Source organism: Rousettus aegyptiacus, unplaced genomic scaffold (genome assembly GCF_014176215.1).
Source record: "Rousettus aegyptiacus isolate mRouAeg1 unplaced genomic scaffold, mRouAeg1.p scaffold_m13_p_7, whole genome shotgun sequence".
Classification (NCBI taxonomy): Eukaryota; Metazoa; Chordata; class Mammalia; order Chiroptera; family Pteropodidae; genus Rousettus; species Rousettus aegyptiacus.
Genome location: NW_023416310.1, coordinates 13687461 through 13703778, shown reverse-complemented (window position 1 = coordinate 13703778; position 16318 = coordinate 13687461).

The window sequence follows — 16318 nt, the reverse complement described above, 5'->3', positions numbered from 1 at the left end:
GAACTTGAATAGACACTTCTCCAAAGATAAACAGATGGCCGACAAGCACATGAAAAGATGCTCAATATCATTAATCACCAGGGAAATGCAAATCAAAACCCACAATGAGATGCAACTTCACACCCATTAAGACAGGTATTATTAAGAAACAAGAAACGGTATTGGCCAGGATGTAGAAAAATTGGAATCTCTGTACACTCCTGGTGGAAATGTACATATCTCTATATCTTTGCACCAATGCCACATTATCTTAATTATAGTAGCTTTATAAATCTTTTAAAACCAGGTAGTGTTAGTGCACCAACTTTGTTCTTCATTTTCGAAATTGGATAGGCTATTTTAGGTTCTTTGATTTTCACAGAAATTATAGAATCAGTGGTCGGTTTCTATAAGAACAGGATTTTGATTGGGGTTGTGTTTAAGATATATATCAGTCTGGAGAGAATTGAGACCTTAGTATTTGCCATCGATCTACCTTTCCATTTATTTATATACTCTTTAATTTCCTCAGCAATCTCATAGGTTTCGGCAAATAGGTCTTTCCCATCTTTTGTCAGATTTAACCTACTTAAAAAAAAATGATACTGTAAGTGACAATTTAAAACTTTTTAAATTCATTCAATCTATGAGTGTTAATGGGCATAACCATTTAATTTATATTTTTATACTGATTTTGCTAAACTCACTTGTTTCAGTGGCTTCTTTGGATTTTCTATATAGATGACAGTGTAATTTCCAAAGACAGAAGGTTTTATTGTCGATAACTTTTCTTCGTTCCCACCTGCACTGGCTAGAACTCTAGTACATTGTTGAATAGAGGTGGTGAGAGTGGACATCCTCGTTTCTGATTGTGCAGAGAAAGCATTTAGTATTTCATTTTAGGTGTGATGTCAGCTAAAGGTTTTTTCTAGATGCCTTCATCAGGCTGAGGTAGCTCCCTACTATTGCCCACTGAGAGTTGTCATTATTTTAAATTAGGAATGAATGTTAAATTTTTGTCAACTACTTTTTTTCATGTATTGATTTGATATGGTTTTTCTTTATGTTGATTGACCTCAAAATATTAAACCAGCCTTCGATGCTTTGATTTTCTCTATTGGTTTTCTGTTTTCTATTTCATTGATTTCCACTCTGATACTTATTATATTTCACTTCTTTTGCTTATTTTGGGTTTAATTTGTTCTTCTTTGTCTAATATCTTAATATGGAGGCCAATGTGACAATACATTTTATTCTTTTCAAATACAAGTTTTTAGTACCATAAAATTCTCCCTAATTACTAGTTTGGTAGAATCCCAGTAATTCTGATATGTTATTTCATTTCTCTTCAAAATACTTTTAATTTCAATTTTTATTTCTTTTGACCCATGTGCAATTTAGAGGTGTGTTAACTAGTATCCAAATATTTGAAAACTTTTCAGATATCTTCCTCTTACAGATTTCTATTTTAATTCCATTGTAGTCAGAGAACATACTCTGTGTGACTTGAATCCTTCTAAATGTATTAAGATTTGTTATATGGCCCCATGATATTTTATGTGCTTTTGAAAAGAAAAACATGTATTCTGCTGCTGTTGGGGTAATGTAGTATAAATATCAATTAGGTCAACTTGGTGGATAAAGTCATTTATGTCGTCCATATTTTTGCTGATTTTTCTGTCTACGTGTTCTGTGAATTATTGAGAGAATACTGAAATCTTCAACTACAAAGACAGATTTTCTCTCTCCTTGCAATTGTATCAGTTTTTGATTCATGAATCTTTCATTAGACTTTTTAGAGCAGTTTTAGGTTCATAACAAAATTGAAGGGAAAGAACAGAGAGTTAACATATACCCTCCACCTCCACGTATTCTCAACCTTCCCCACTATCAACATCCCACCCAGAGTGGTATATTTGTTAAAAATCAATGAATCTATACCGACACATTATTATCACCCAAAATGCATAGTTTACTTAGTGTTGTACCTTCTATGGGTTATAACAAATGTATCATGACCTGTACTTACCATTACGGTATCATAAAGGTGATTTCACTGTCCTAAAATTCCTCTGTGACTCACACATTGATCCTTTTCTCCCTACCCTAACAACAGAAAGTTGTCTCCATAATTTTGCCTTTTCCAGAATGTCTGGTAGTTGAAATCATACAGTATATAGACTTTTCAGATTGGCTTTTTTCAGTAATGTGCATTTAAGTGTCCTTGTGTCTTTTCACGTCTTGATAGCCCATTTCTTTTAGCACCGAATGATATTCTGTCATCTGGATATACCACAGTTTAGTTTATCTATTTACCTATTGAAGGACATCTTGGTTGCTTCCAAGTTTTAGAAATAATGACTAAAACTGCAATAAACATCAGTGTGCAGGTTTTTGTGTGGACGTAAGTTTTCAACTCATTTGGATAGAGCGAGGAGCGTGATTGCTAGGTTGTATGGGAAGAGTATGTTTGTTTTGTAGAAACTGTCAAATTGTCTTCCAAAGTGGCTGTATCATTTTACATTCCCATTAGCAATGAATGTGACTTCCTGCTGCTCCACAACCTGGCCTGCATTTGGTGGTTTTAGTGTGTTTGGATTTTGGCCATTCTAATAGGTTTTTAGTGGTATCTCATTCTTTTAATTTGCATTTTCCCTAATGATAGAGGATGTTGAGCGTTCATATGTTAATTTGCCATCTGTAAATGGTAAGGTGACTAGTAAGTTCTTGGCCCATTTTTTAATCAGGCGTTCATTTTCTTATTGTTGAAGTAAATGTTCTTTGTATATTTTGGATAACAATCCTTTATCAGGTATATCTTTTGCAAATATTTTCTACCAGTTTGTGGCTTGTCTTATTCTCTTGACAGCATCTTCAGAGAATGGATTTTTAAAATTTTAATGAAGTCCATTTAATCAATTATTTCTTTCATAGATTATGCTTTTGGTGTTGTGTCTAAAAAGTCATTGTCATATCCAGAGTCATCTAGATTTTCTCCTGTTATTTTATAGTTTTTTATTTTACATTTAGGCCTACAATTCATTTTGAATCTTGGTCTCTGAGTACCTGTCATTTTAGGATGTATGACAAAATGGGGACTTTACACCTAACACACTTCTGCATACGGAAGTACAGTACTTATGTAGAGAAAAAGCATTTGTGTACTTATTTGAGTGATGAACTGAACCAGCTGCTTTTTTGTGTGTATTTAAGAAATGGGTGAAGGTGGTCAAAAGCTTAAAAGAAAAGAGGAAAACCATTAAAGAGTACAACTGACAGACAAACTATGGTTATTCAAATTTGGGAATTTTCTTGAAAATGAACAAAGTGAGCCTGTTACTTTAGAAAAAAATTGACAGTATTAACAGTGATAAAATTTGAGCTTTTAAGTGAAAGAATTTTGGAATAGGCGAATCTGCCACCACAAGCTTAACAGCTTCTCAAACCTTAAAGATTTCTGAAAAATCAAAAATACTAAGATAATAGAAATAGATACACGTAATCAGTGTCCCCACACTCAACCTAGGAAATCAGGACACCAGCCTTGATATTCTTAGCCGCCCCCCCCCACACACACACACACACACTTCCCTGAGTCACTACTGCGGAGTTTTGACACTCAGGTGAGGCAAGACACCTGCATCTGACCCCTGCTCTCTCTTGCCCCAGCTCTTTCCCACTTTGGTGGAAGGGCTTGCTCCTGCGAGTGTGGCAGGAATCTGTGTTCATTCTCTGGCTTATCCTATGGTGGGTCCTCCAGTAGGTGTTTCTTTTTATGTAGAAACCTAGCTTGAGAAATTCCGAGAAATATCCCAGGCTTTTAAGGCTGTTGTTTCACTAAGAACTTGTAACGTTTTTTTTGAAGTGCAGAGCTGAGCCATAACTTCACTGTTTTAGCCAGTGTCCATCCTTTCTTTCCCAGGGCAATACGCTTCAATCTCATTGTTTGACTGAAGTGCTTGACGGTCGGGCAGAAAGGATGGATGAATTACTGAGAAGGGAAAGTGACTATGGATTGCAGGTGTTAAATAGTTGAATAAGAAGTTGAAAACACTAAACTTAGGGGATCAAATGGTAATCTCATGTGTATATTGTAACTGGAGTTTTATGACGGGGTGAGTTGGAGAAGAAAATCCCATAGATTTCAAACTTCGTTTTCAGTTCTGTGTAGTGGGTGTCCAGTAAATATATGTTGAATTAAATAGAATTATTCTTTTGCATTTTAAAATTCTTTTAAGAGGTGGAGAAATAGGACAAACAAGACAAAGAGAGGAAGTTTTTTAAAAAGAGGAAAGAGTTATTTAAATGCTCTAATGTCAAATTACATTAAATGATTTGGTGTCAAATTATATTAACATTAATGATTTTGAAAATATATAGCTGAAGGGATAAAGGCATATCAAAACTACACACTCTTTTAAGTGTTCTTGGGAATGAAAAAATGCTCTTTTAAGCATCACCTGTCTTCAATTTATTTATAAATATATTTAGACAATTAAATATACAGTGTATCTCTTCTGTTTGCTGAATTAATACTTCTCTTTTAATATTATTTTGCAAATAGTAACATTGGCAATCAAATATTTATTGAGCATTAACCATAAGCTTGAGGATTGGGAAACAGTGGTCCCAAGGACAAGAAAAGGAGAGAAAATGATGACAAACTTCATAAGTATGACAGCCTCACATGTCAAGGTCAAGTAGGCATTGGCCCTTTGTAAAAGGGGAAATCTGAGCACTTATATTTATGGCAGAACACATACATTTATATCACACGATATAAATGTGATATCGTTGAGTGCTTTACAAAATTTATCACATTTTTCCTCATCACTCTCTTGTGAGGTAGAGATTATCATCCTATTTAACATAAATATCTCAGGCTCAGAGGGGATTGTCCTTAGCCACACATTTAGTGGCAGAATTGGGGGTGGAACCCCATTTTCGGAATCCCAGACACAAGCTGCACCGCTGTCTCCCTTCTGAGAACGGGCAGACACATCCTGGCGAGGCTGTGGCCAGCCTGCTTGATCCTGTTCTCCTGGCATTATCATCTACTAGGGAGGAGTACCAGGCTCCTCGAGGGGAAAGAAAGCTCTGCAATTAGACTAAATATAGTCTGGGAGAGGCTGCATCTCATTTGGGCTAATTATCCTGTCACCCATCAGAAGAACAAAGAGTGAAGAATTTTCAGGCCCCATCATTTCCATTCCTCTCACTAGCTTGAGCTTCCATGTAATTGGCCTGACCTGCAGGGCTGTAACAAATGCTAATAGAGCAGACATGATGCCTGGGCTCCCCAGGAAGTGCCTGGTGATGATGGTACTGCTTCAATGACTCTCTTTAGCACTGGAGGGAAACTGGCCTGGTGAAAGATCCCCAGGTCCTGGAAACGCCCAGATGAGAGACAGAAAACAAGGAAAGGTCCTCAGTGGAGGCTGCAGCCTGATGCCTGCATAATGTAGCCATTCTTGTTCTTCCATCTAACAAACCTTCCTGAGCATATGCTGTTCGCAAGGCACATGGGGGTTTATTAAATATTACACTATAAGGAAAACTCGGAGAAACTCTTGCTGAATTCCTAACAGTTGAATTCAAAACCAAAATTAGGGAAATTCAAGAGAAGGCAAGGTACTTTGGTCAAGACATGTGCTTATATTAGTAAGTTTTAGGCTAAAGAATTTCATGAGTGTAGGCCAGGAAGTTAGGGACAAATTTAAGCAATGAAATATCTCAGGGAGGTTTTATGAAATTCTTGTTTATATTAGGGAAGTGCTATAGAACACTTGCCATCAGCCAGTGACAAAATTTTTAGAAGGAGGAATGATGCTTCATATAACACAAAATTCTGTTAAGAAGTATTACAAGTGATTCTGATTAGTTACTTCCTGTCATGGATGACTTTACAAGAGAGGCATAACATCTGCAGGTGGGCCCAGACAAATCGTTATGTCAAAGAATTTGTAATAGCACACTTAACACCCGCAACAAGTTCCAAGTAAAAGACCGCATTGGGAAAAATGGATGTCACGCTTCAGATCAGATGTTTGCACATTTTAAAATCAAATCTCATTTCTAAGAAAATGTACCTTGTTCAGCCAATGGGTCATGAAATGCGGAGTTCAAAGGAGTCGTAGTTTGAACCATCATCCAACCCATGTGAGTGAGGACGTGATTCATTCATCCTGTGTCTGGTGCTAATGAATGGATATTCAAGCTTTATCAACAACAGCAGTACGTATTTACAGACAATCCACTAAGATAAGGTGAATGGCAATGGCAAAATAGTCTCGCATTTCATACACACCCTAGCATCCCTTCAGAGAGGTGTACTCTTTCTAGCAGAGCCCACCTGGGAGAGGGAGCTCCCACCTCCACTCAGAAGCCGAGGAGAGAGAAGCGGGCTAGAACCCAGCGCAGTGCTTTGGGAACACAGGACAGAAGGCAAAGAGGTGAGTGGAGGTGAGGGCTCCTGCTCCCTCTCACTGTGCGTTCCCCTCCACCTTCTTCTGGCTGTATTTTTATTTTGCCTCACTCTTTCTCATCCTCCGGTTTGTCCGGAATTTTTTTGCTTTGCTGCACATATGTGAGGAAACCATCAGATGAAAAAACAGTCACTATGAAGTCTGGGCTGCCCTAAAGGCTAAATTGGATTAATTGTGCCCCGATAACCTTTAAAAACACTTTTGAAAGAAAGAAAATCAAATGAACTGAAAACCTGGGTCTTTTCCAGGAGCTCTTCGTTTGAAAATTTATTGCTGTAAGAGAATCAGTCCGCTATAACACTCACCAAATGTAGTTATAGCGCTGAATACTCTGAAAACAGATTCCCAAGTCAATTCCCTGGGCCCCCAAGAGTCTCCTCGGCCCTCTGTCCTCTAGCATGTGTGATTGTCATGGAGCAGGGAGCAGAAAGGACAGTTTTCCTAAGACTTGTAAGGATGAAATGTGTTTCTTTTCCTTTGCTGCCAAAAATAACTAACCGATTGTGGACCAAGCAGCTCTCCTCTAATGGTCCCCAACATTTTGGCACCAGTGACCAGCGCTCCTATGAGCATCTCATGTCTGATGATCTGAGGTGGAGCTGAGGCAGTGATGCTAGCGCTGGGGAGTGGCTGCAAACACAGATGAAGCTTTGCTCACTCACCTCCTGCTGTGAGGCCCAGTTCCTAACAGGCCGCGGACCAGGGGTTAGGGACTCCTGCTCTAGACCATGGATTCTCGCCTTGGCATACTGAAATTTTAAGCCAGGTGAGTCTGTGTTGTGGGGCTGTCCTGTGTATTGTAGGATGTTTAACAGCATCCCTAGCCTCTGCCCACTAGATCTCAAAAATGTGCTCTTGCATTTTTACAAGATTGACCTATTTTTGCCCCACCCTTATGATAGGGTTTTATTGTATCATCTCTATGGTACGAATGAGGAAACAGATGCCCTAAGAGGTTGCATGACTTCTTCAAATAACATATCTGCTTTTTGGTAACTCGAGATTCAAACCATGCAGAGTTAGACTGACTCGGTACTCTGTCAGACAGGCCAGTACACATATAACTTTGTCTCAGAATGGAGCTGGTGATCGCTATTCCTGCATTCCATGTGTTACAGTTCCCTGAATGGCTTGGGGTGGGGGGAGTCATATTCTCTATTGTGTGGGCTAGGGAGGGGCAGATGAACAGCACCTGGTTTGGAGCTAACAGCCTCTAGGCTATGCCAAGCTGAAGTGCAGCAGGCATGCCGGGAGGAAGAGCAGGCAGGACTGGACTGGCTTGGAAAGAACAGGCAGAGGCAAAAATTTCGGCATCAATCGCAGAGTTGAACAAGGTGAGGCGGAACCCAGATCAGGAACTTGCTCACCGCCCCTGCGGTAGACAGAACCACGGGTGGATCACTGCCTCCTAAAGAGGCCTGAGCAGGATGCCTGGTATCAGATAAGCCAGAGGCTTGGCAGCCTGCCCTGCTGAGGGGCATGCATGTTAAATTCATATGCATACAAACGTTTGTGGGGAGAAAAGCTAGCTGGGTACAGACATAAGATAGTGATAGCATTCCTTACACATAGCCTTTCTTCTTTTTTTAGAGTGCTCTCATTCTTTAAAAAATGTTATGCTTTGGGCAGTTGTGGGGTCGCCAGTCTGGTTGCTGATGTGCGTTAGTGAGCGAGCGGTGCCAGACAGTACACACCAGGAGTCCAGCTGTTTAGAGAAGCCGAACGCATGAACGCATAACCGTTTCCAGCAGAGATGGTTGGAGCCCAGATGCTTTAATTCGAGGAGGAGCCATGGGGCACAGTGACGCCAGCTCCCTTCACTGGGAGCCCCACTGCAGGGAGGAAGCCAGGTCTGCTTTGGGAGATGAAAACTGCACTAAAGGAAACAGAAGAGCAACACAGTCCCCAGGAACAAGTGTCAGCACCTCCCCACCGCCTCCCTGGATGGGAGCCGAGGGGGTGGGTCCTTCCCGCAGAGAGGGCAGGCCTACCTGATGTGAAGAGGTCAGGGTCGCAGTCAGGGCAGTGGCCTGGGATGGAGCTCAGCGCCCCCTGCACGTAGGTGGAGGGGCTGTTTCACAGCGAGGAGACGCACGGCCTGACGGGACACGCTCGAGGTACTCGTAAGCTTCACATCGCGCTATGCTCTCTTCATCGTCAGGGACGATGACATGCGAACAACTGTACCGATTACACCTCTTCCCTTCATGTGAACTCACGTCATATGAGATAGTAAAGTCATTTCTTATCATTTCATTAACCAAATTCTGTTGAACTCAAACATTAGGTCCTTCATTCTCCTTTATTTTTTTAATGCATGGCGAGTTAGTAGTAGATGATTTTAAAACTATATCCAGATATTTACAGATATTTACTGTGTTCTAAGCTTTGTTCCAGACCCCAAAGACATAAGACCCATAAGGTTCCTGCTCTCGTGGCAGCGAATTCTGACATGGGACTACGGTGGGAAAGAAAGGAGGTAATTCCAGATGGGGAGAACCACATCTCTGGAATTACTACAGTGCATTAGAATTTCTTGAATTATTACATTTCTTGTTCTACATAATATTATGAAGCTCATCATAAATGATATTCTCCCTTGGTAGAGTGTGAACCCTAAATGTATATGTTCCTCTTTTCGGCAATGGCACTTGGCTTTTAAGCCATTGTGATTTCAAGGGGTTGGCTTTTGGTGGTATCATTTTTTCCCCCAGCAATGTTAAATTATATACATGATCAATGAATCAGCTGTGTCACTGATTTGCTGCAATCGTTAAGGAGGCTAGACACCCCATGGTAAGAGCTTTTGGGAGAAGCAGGCTTCTCTGTTGTGGTGAAGACTGTTACCTTTAGCATATTGTGATCGGCTGAATAAGGGCCCTCTTGAGATGTCCACATGCTCATCCTTGGAACCTGTGAGTCTTACCTGAAACAACAGGAGGGAAAGAGGACTTTGCAGGTATGATTAAGTTAAGGATTCGGAGCCGGGGAAATACCCCTGATTATCTGGGTGGGCCCAATGGAATCACGAGAGTCCCTTCCTTGTAAAGGGGAGGCAGGGGATTGAGATGGACAGAAGGCGATGGGATTTTGGAAGCAGAGGGAAAAGGCAATGGGGTGGGAGCCCTGAGCCCAGAAATGGGCATGGTTTCTCAAAGCCGGAAAGGCAACGATTTCTCTCCTGCACCCCCTGCACCTTGATCTTAGCTCTGATGTGAAAGCCATTTTGCACACCTGATGTTGTGTTGTTCTAAGTCACTAAGTTTTGGCAATTTGTAACAGCAGCAATAGGAAACCCATACATGTGTGTTTTCTTCTGGAACCCACAATGGAAAAAAATGTATGAATCCTTCTCCTCTGGTTCTCTCTTCTTTGCGTTTCCACAGCAGGACTCCATTTGGGAAGCCAGAAAGAACGATAGGGTTGTCCAGGGCAGGACAGTCACGTGAGAGCAGGAATCTGATCTCCTTTTTCTCCTTTAGCTGCCAACATTTTATCCTCTGCCTCCTGCCTTATTTTTAAGTCTCTCCTCTAGAGGCCCTCCCTGTTTGCTTCTCTCAGCCTAGAGGTGCTGCCTTGGGCTGGAAAGACCACACTGAACTAGTCCTGATATTTATTCCCTACCAACAAACTAAGGAATCTGTAAGGAATAAATGAGTGAATGCATACCCAAGGGGTTCAGTGAGTCATCCTGCATTTATTGAGCAGCTACAATTTGCCAACACCGTACTGATGCTAGAGAGCCAAAAACAGTTAAGCACGTTCCCTCACCTTGAAGACAAACGGATATGTACACAATAATGATAAAAGAACAGATAAATTTCACAATAGAAGGATCAAATGTACCCTGGGCGGGGATTAATTCCGACTAGTGGATTAGAGGTAGCTCCAAACAGGAAATATCATCTGATCTGGGCTTTGAAGAATGTATAGGAATTTCACAGAGAAGAAGAAATACATGTTCTGGGCAGAGTTGAAGAAGTGAAAACGGGTCGTTTAGCAGCCTGCAGTCCCAACCCCGTCCCTCCCCCCACCCCTCTTTATCACCTCGCAGGCGCCTGGGCCCCTCCTGTGGCTCCATTAATTAACACAAAGCTTCACGGAGAAGAGAGCGGGTGGGAGTCATTCACAAAGGACCATGGAAACCAGAAAATGACAAAGTGGGATAAGGGATAATGTCCCTCTAAACAGAATTACTAGCCTCAAATTAGCTGCCACCTAGCCTTGTTTTAGTTCCTCTGACTATTTGGAATCCACCGTTTAAGTCTTATTCAACCCAATGAGAGTCAAACATTTCTCCCTTTATCCCAATATGGAAACCATTATATAACTGTTCAGGAATGTATTTTTTAAATGATGGTACAAGAAATTTTACAAAAAAAAAATTTGATAAATGTCTATCTTGTATGTATCACTTCAACGTTTCTGGCTTTTGCCCAAAAACTTATCAAAGGTTAAAACTGACAAAGTTAGTGAACGAGCTTATCAGGGTTAGGCTCCTACCCTCCCACAAGGACTGGGAACCAGCGGCCAGTCTTCAGGTGTTGGCTAGAGCAAACAGTACAAGTCTTTGGTAGCCCTGAGGTTTCTCAGGCAGGCACTAAGTGAGGCCTGGAGTCATCCCAGGACATGGCCTTGAGCTGTTAGAAGCTATGTTAGTGTTTGTTCAAGTCTCTCTAGGCCAAAGTGGAGGCCTTGTTGAGGAAGAGGTCAAGTGAGCCTGGCAAGGATGCGGAGAGAATTGTCATCGCCCTTCAGATGTGCTGCCTTGTCCCGCGCAACTGTTCAGGTCCACGTCCCCATCCTTCCAAAGGCCTGAGACTCTGTCTGTTGCTCTTGGGAGCCCTAAGATACCTCTGTCTTCTCGTAATAAAATTCCCTTTATTTAAGCTAATTGGCTGGAATTCTGTCCTTAAAAGGAAGCAATCACAAAGACAAATCACTTTACCTGTATCGACACGGCCCACATACTTGTCATTTTTAGTGCCTAAATGGCCGTTTCTTCATGTTACTGTATCATGGCTTGTTTCACAATGACTTGGGTCGTTTCCAGAGTGTCATGCTTTTTGACAGTCGCTTTTCCCCTCCGCATATGAGGCCGAAGGTGTGCCGAGTTCAGAGCTCTCGTTACATTGCTGCTGGATTCCTCTCCAGCTGCAGTGTCGCCCGCCACGTGGCGGGGCATCCGTTTTCCCACAGCTCTGCTTACACGGTTTCAGTTTTATTCATTGTGGTTTGTGTAATGGTACCTTGGAGTTGTTTCATTGGTATTTTTAAATTGCTAATATAATTGTACGAGGATTAAATTGGATAAAATATAGACCATAGCACAGAGCCTGGCATATAGGAAGCTACTATTGTTATTAACAGTGATTGAGTAAAAAATTAAATGTTGACCTTACACGTTTATGTTTTTTCTTATGTGTTTGTGCTGGGATTTGTTTCCCTCTTTGTCTATCCTCTCTAGCTCCTCGTCAGCCCGCGTGCGGCCTCAGAGCTCAGGCTTCTTCTCTTTTCCCCGCTCATTCCATTAGTGACTTCGTTTAGTCTCAGGGCTTTAATATTATCCATGTGCTGGCAATTCACACTCACATCTCCAGCCGGGACCTCTCTCCCATCCTCCAAACGTACCTAACCGCCTGGTCAACGTCTCCGCTTGCATGTGGCACCTCAAACTTACCCTCCAAAGCTGAACTCCTGCTTCCCCCAAAAGCCGCTGCTCCCATTGGTTTCCCAGCTCAGAGAATGACAATGACATCCTGCCGGGTGCTCAAGCTAAACATGTCTGAGTCTTCCTTGACTCTTCTTTTTCTCTCACGCGCCACATCCAGCCTCCAAATCCTTTAGGTGGTATCTTCAAAATATATCCAGAATCCAGCAACTTCTCCCTATCTCTACAGTCACCACCTTGGCCCAGACACCGTCATCTCTCACCTGCAAAACCTTCTGAGTGCTCTCCCTTCTTGTACACTTGGCCATCCTTAGGTTTCAGCTTTGACCTTGGCCTTCCCCCAATCATGCAAAGCCTGCTCTAGTCCCAGCTTCATGGTGAGTTAGAACAATGTGCAATGGAAAAAGAGGAAGCATCTTAATAAGAATGGGAAAACCACTTGCAGTAAGCTCTCCAGCAGAGTTCCCGTCACTTGTCCACCCCTAAATCAGTCACTGGCAAGAAGAATGGGATTGCTGGACTGACTTAGACTAATCAGGCTTATCCCTGAGCTGGAGATAGGGTAATCCTCTCTGACAAGTAGACCTCTGAGTGGTACTGAGGCTCTGTTTGTTGGGGAGAAATGGGGGGCCGGGTGTTGGGTAAACACCCAAAGTCTGCCCTGATGCAGTAGGTCAAAGAGTCAGTAAGAGTCCACTTACTTTCCTGAGCTGCTTAGTGCAGGTGGCCTCAGGCCCACAGGCCTTGGCCACATATAAAGGAGCAAAGGTCTCCTCCTGACCAAAGCGGGGATAAGGGTATGGGCAGGTAACTTGAGTGTCTTTCTGCCAGCCAAGAGATTCCTACCTTTCCTGGGGTCCCTTTATTTCAGGTTAATGGAAGAATGTATTTACTTACTATATTAGTATCTGGGTCTACTGTAAAAATTACCACAACCTGGGGCCTTGAAACAACAGAAATCAATTCCCTCACAGTTCTAGAGGCCGGAGGTCTGAGATCAAGGCGTCAGCAGGGCCATGCTCTCCCAAGGCCCTAGGGGAAACTCTCTTCCTGGCTTTCTCTTGGCTCCTGGTGTCATTAACCATCCTTGGCATCACTTGGCTCAGAGGAGCATCACTCGAGTCTCAGCCTCTGTTTCACGGGGCCTTCCTGTGTGTCTCTGTTTTCTCTTCTTCCAAGGACATAGCCCTATTGAATTAAGGACCCATCTTGCTCCAGTATGACCTCATTTTAACTAATTACGTCCATAACTACCCTATTTTCCATGTAAGGTCACATTCGTTGGTCTGAGGGTTAGGACTTCAACATATCTTTTAGGGAGACACAATTCAGCTGTTATATTTACACTATTAATACAAAAATTTTCTTTACTTTTTCCTTTCCAATTTGGATGCCTTTTCTTTCATTTTCTTGACAATTTTCTAGCTATAAGTTACTCTCTATGTACTGTACCAGCTGCATCCCATAAAATTTAGTACATTGTATTAAATTTTCTTTAGAAAGTATTGTATGTTAAGGCTTGACTTGAATTTATTATGTAGAAATTAGTAACAAATTTTGAAGATAAAAATGTAGAAAATAGGTTCCTTACCTTTAATGACTAAGAATAATTCACTGAATAAAAAAATTTAATAAGCTAGTAGCCATGAATCGCGAATTATGGTGTTTTTGAAGAGAGTGAGAAGACGTGTATTAACTTCCTTTCTTGTCTCTAGTTGTTCACGCTTAGGTTATGTTTTATTGTGGTGTCGAAGGGGCCAAAGCTGGATCCGGTTTGCACACGTCCTGTCAGTCACCCAGATTGTAGATGTGTAGGAGGAAGAAGCCTCAACAGACCTTATAATCTCAAGACTACAAGTGAAATGCGCGCTTTTCATTTCAGTGCCTCCCTGTGTCAAGTTCTATCTGTGAGCCAAGAGCTCTTTGTTTCGTTAATTGCTTCCATTTTACAGAACCATTTTTAAGACTCATGGGTGGAATTAACTCAGTGATGGAGTATTTATAGTCTTAGGATTCCTAGGCACTGGAAGAGCTGAAAGGGAAGCGTCACAATGAGACCATTTCTCCTATTGTTTCCCTCTGACAAAGATGCTTTTCTTCACCTTCTCCCAACTCTCTTCCCCGCAGCAACCCACATCACTGTGGTACTAACAGCTCTCCCAGGAGGCAGGCATCCCCCTGCATGCTCCACGCTGGCTTCCTCTTTCCAACGAAGTCCTCCAAATCTCTCATCACATCCCAGGAGCCGGCACTCTCTCCCACTTTCCTCTTTCCCCAAGGAAAGATGATCCAGTTGTTTCATTTAGTCCACTGTAGGAAAACGTGACGTTGAGGCCATTTTTTTTTTTCTGACTGTTTTTCCTTGAATAATAACACCATTTGTTTAGGTAATTTAACCCAGGAGTGGCCAGACCCTGGCATTACTACCCCGGGGTGTTTTTAGGATGTTATCACAGCTCCCCTCACCTCACAGGCTGTGAAAGGAAATTGGCACTTTCAAGCTTACTTGTCCCTCCATCCGCAGACAGAGGCTGGAAATCCGCCTCTCTGGAGTGAAGTGTAGGATGAGGCATGAATCCACTTGCAGTATAACTCAGCCAGAAATAGTCCAAATGAAAAGCCAAATGTTGAGCTCTGAACACCAGTTAGCCTAAAGTTCACCCTCATGCTGTCGGTAGGACATCTCCCAACCTGCGGCTCGAGCAGCTGCTAAGGGGCTGCTCATCTTCACTGGCCTCTGCATCAGGCCATTAACAAGCTGCTTAAACAGTAGCGAGGGCTCTGGTTGCTGAGAACAGACTGCGCTCAGAGCTGCCAGCCAGCCCACCCATTGCAGACTTCGCTGGGGATGTTTTTTGACCTTTCAAGGTTAGTGAATACTCAGCAGTTACATACAGTTGTGTTACTGAAGGTTTCTGTCCTAAGTATTGCTTATCGACTTATATTTCAGAGAGGAAAAGGGACAATAGAAGGGTAGCTTTTAATAACTATAAACACTGTAAGTCATTTTTTAACGTTTTAAAGAAACAAAAATAATTACTACTCTCACAAATTTCATTTTTTTGCATATTGTTTTGTTTTCATATTTGTATAGCTAAAATGATGTTGATATTTTCTATATTTAATAATACCTATTATTCAATATTCTTTTGTAACTACTTCCCTAAGTTCCTACGCAACCTTTATCATTTTAAGGACTGCCTAATTCATTGAGTCGATGTGTATCACTGATGACATCCCACTTCTTTGCTCGTTGCATATTTAGGTTTTTGCAGAAGTCCTTTAGTTGCAGTAGGTACAAGAGAATGCAGTACTCCCCAGGTGGTAAGGGGTGCGACAGAGAAGTGTTCTGGTGTCCACTGCCATGTGAAGGCCATGGGTACCTTAGGGATGGGGTTATAATAGGATGACCGAAACAAACCGCTCGCCTCTTTGATCCGAGACTAACACTGGCACTATGCGGATCATGATTTATCTTACAAAAAAAAAAAAAAAAAAAAACATATAAAGAAAAAGATGCTGAGGCATGTGTCATTTTTAGTTCTGCATGAATCATGTGGTGGCCTATCGGGGCCCCAAAGCCAGAGCCCACTGGTCAGCATAGGGCAAAACTTCTGTTGGGTTTCAGGACCATCGAGGCTGCAGCTGGTTTTTCTGCTTGGCATTATGAAGTGGGTAGTGTACAGACTTCCCGCTCCCCCAGCCCTATATCCCATAGCTACAGCCCCTTGGCCCTGCCCGAGCACCTGGGATCATCCTTCTACTGGCCAAGAAGAATTAATTAGCCTTAGGAGTAGGAATCGGAATCACCTTGGGGAGGAGTACCGAAAGCATTAATTCTTAGTCCCCACTCCCCAGAATGGTAGGTTTGGGATGGGGCCTAGGAATTATAGGGTATATTTAATGATGCCTTGTAATTATTCTGCTAGAGAGTATTTAATCGTGAATAATGGTACGCAGTAAACTCTAGTTACAGTGATATATTGCCGATGACTCAGCTATATATTTGTAAATTAGACCTGACCTCTGATTCATCAACTAGTAAAATACCAATGTGTGACTTGTTGTACTCACCTGCATTGGGCTGCTTTCACCACTAGAAGGCAAAGGTGAGGGCGTTTCTACCTTTTTCTTTTTCTGGTAGCTGAAAGCTATGGGAAGGTGCCAGAGAGCAGAGGGGTCC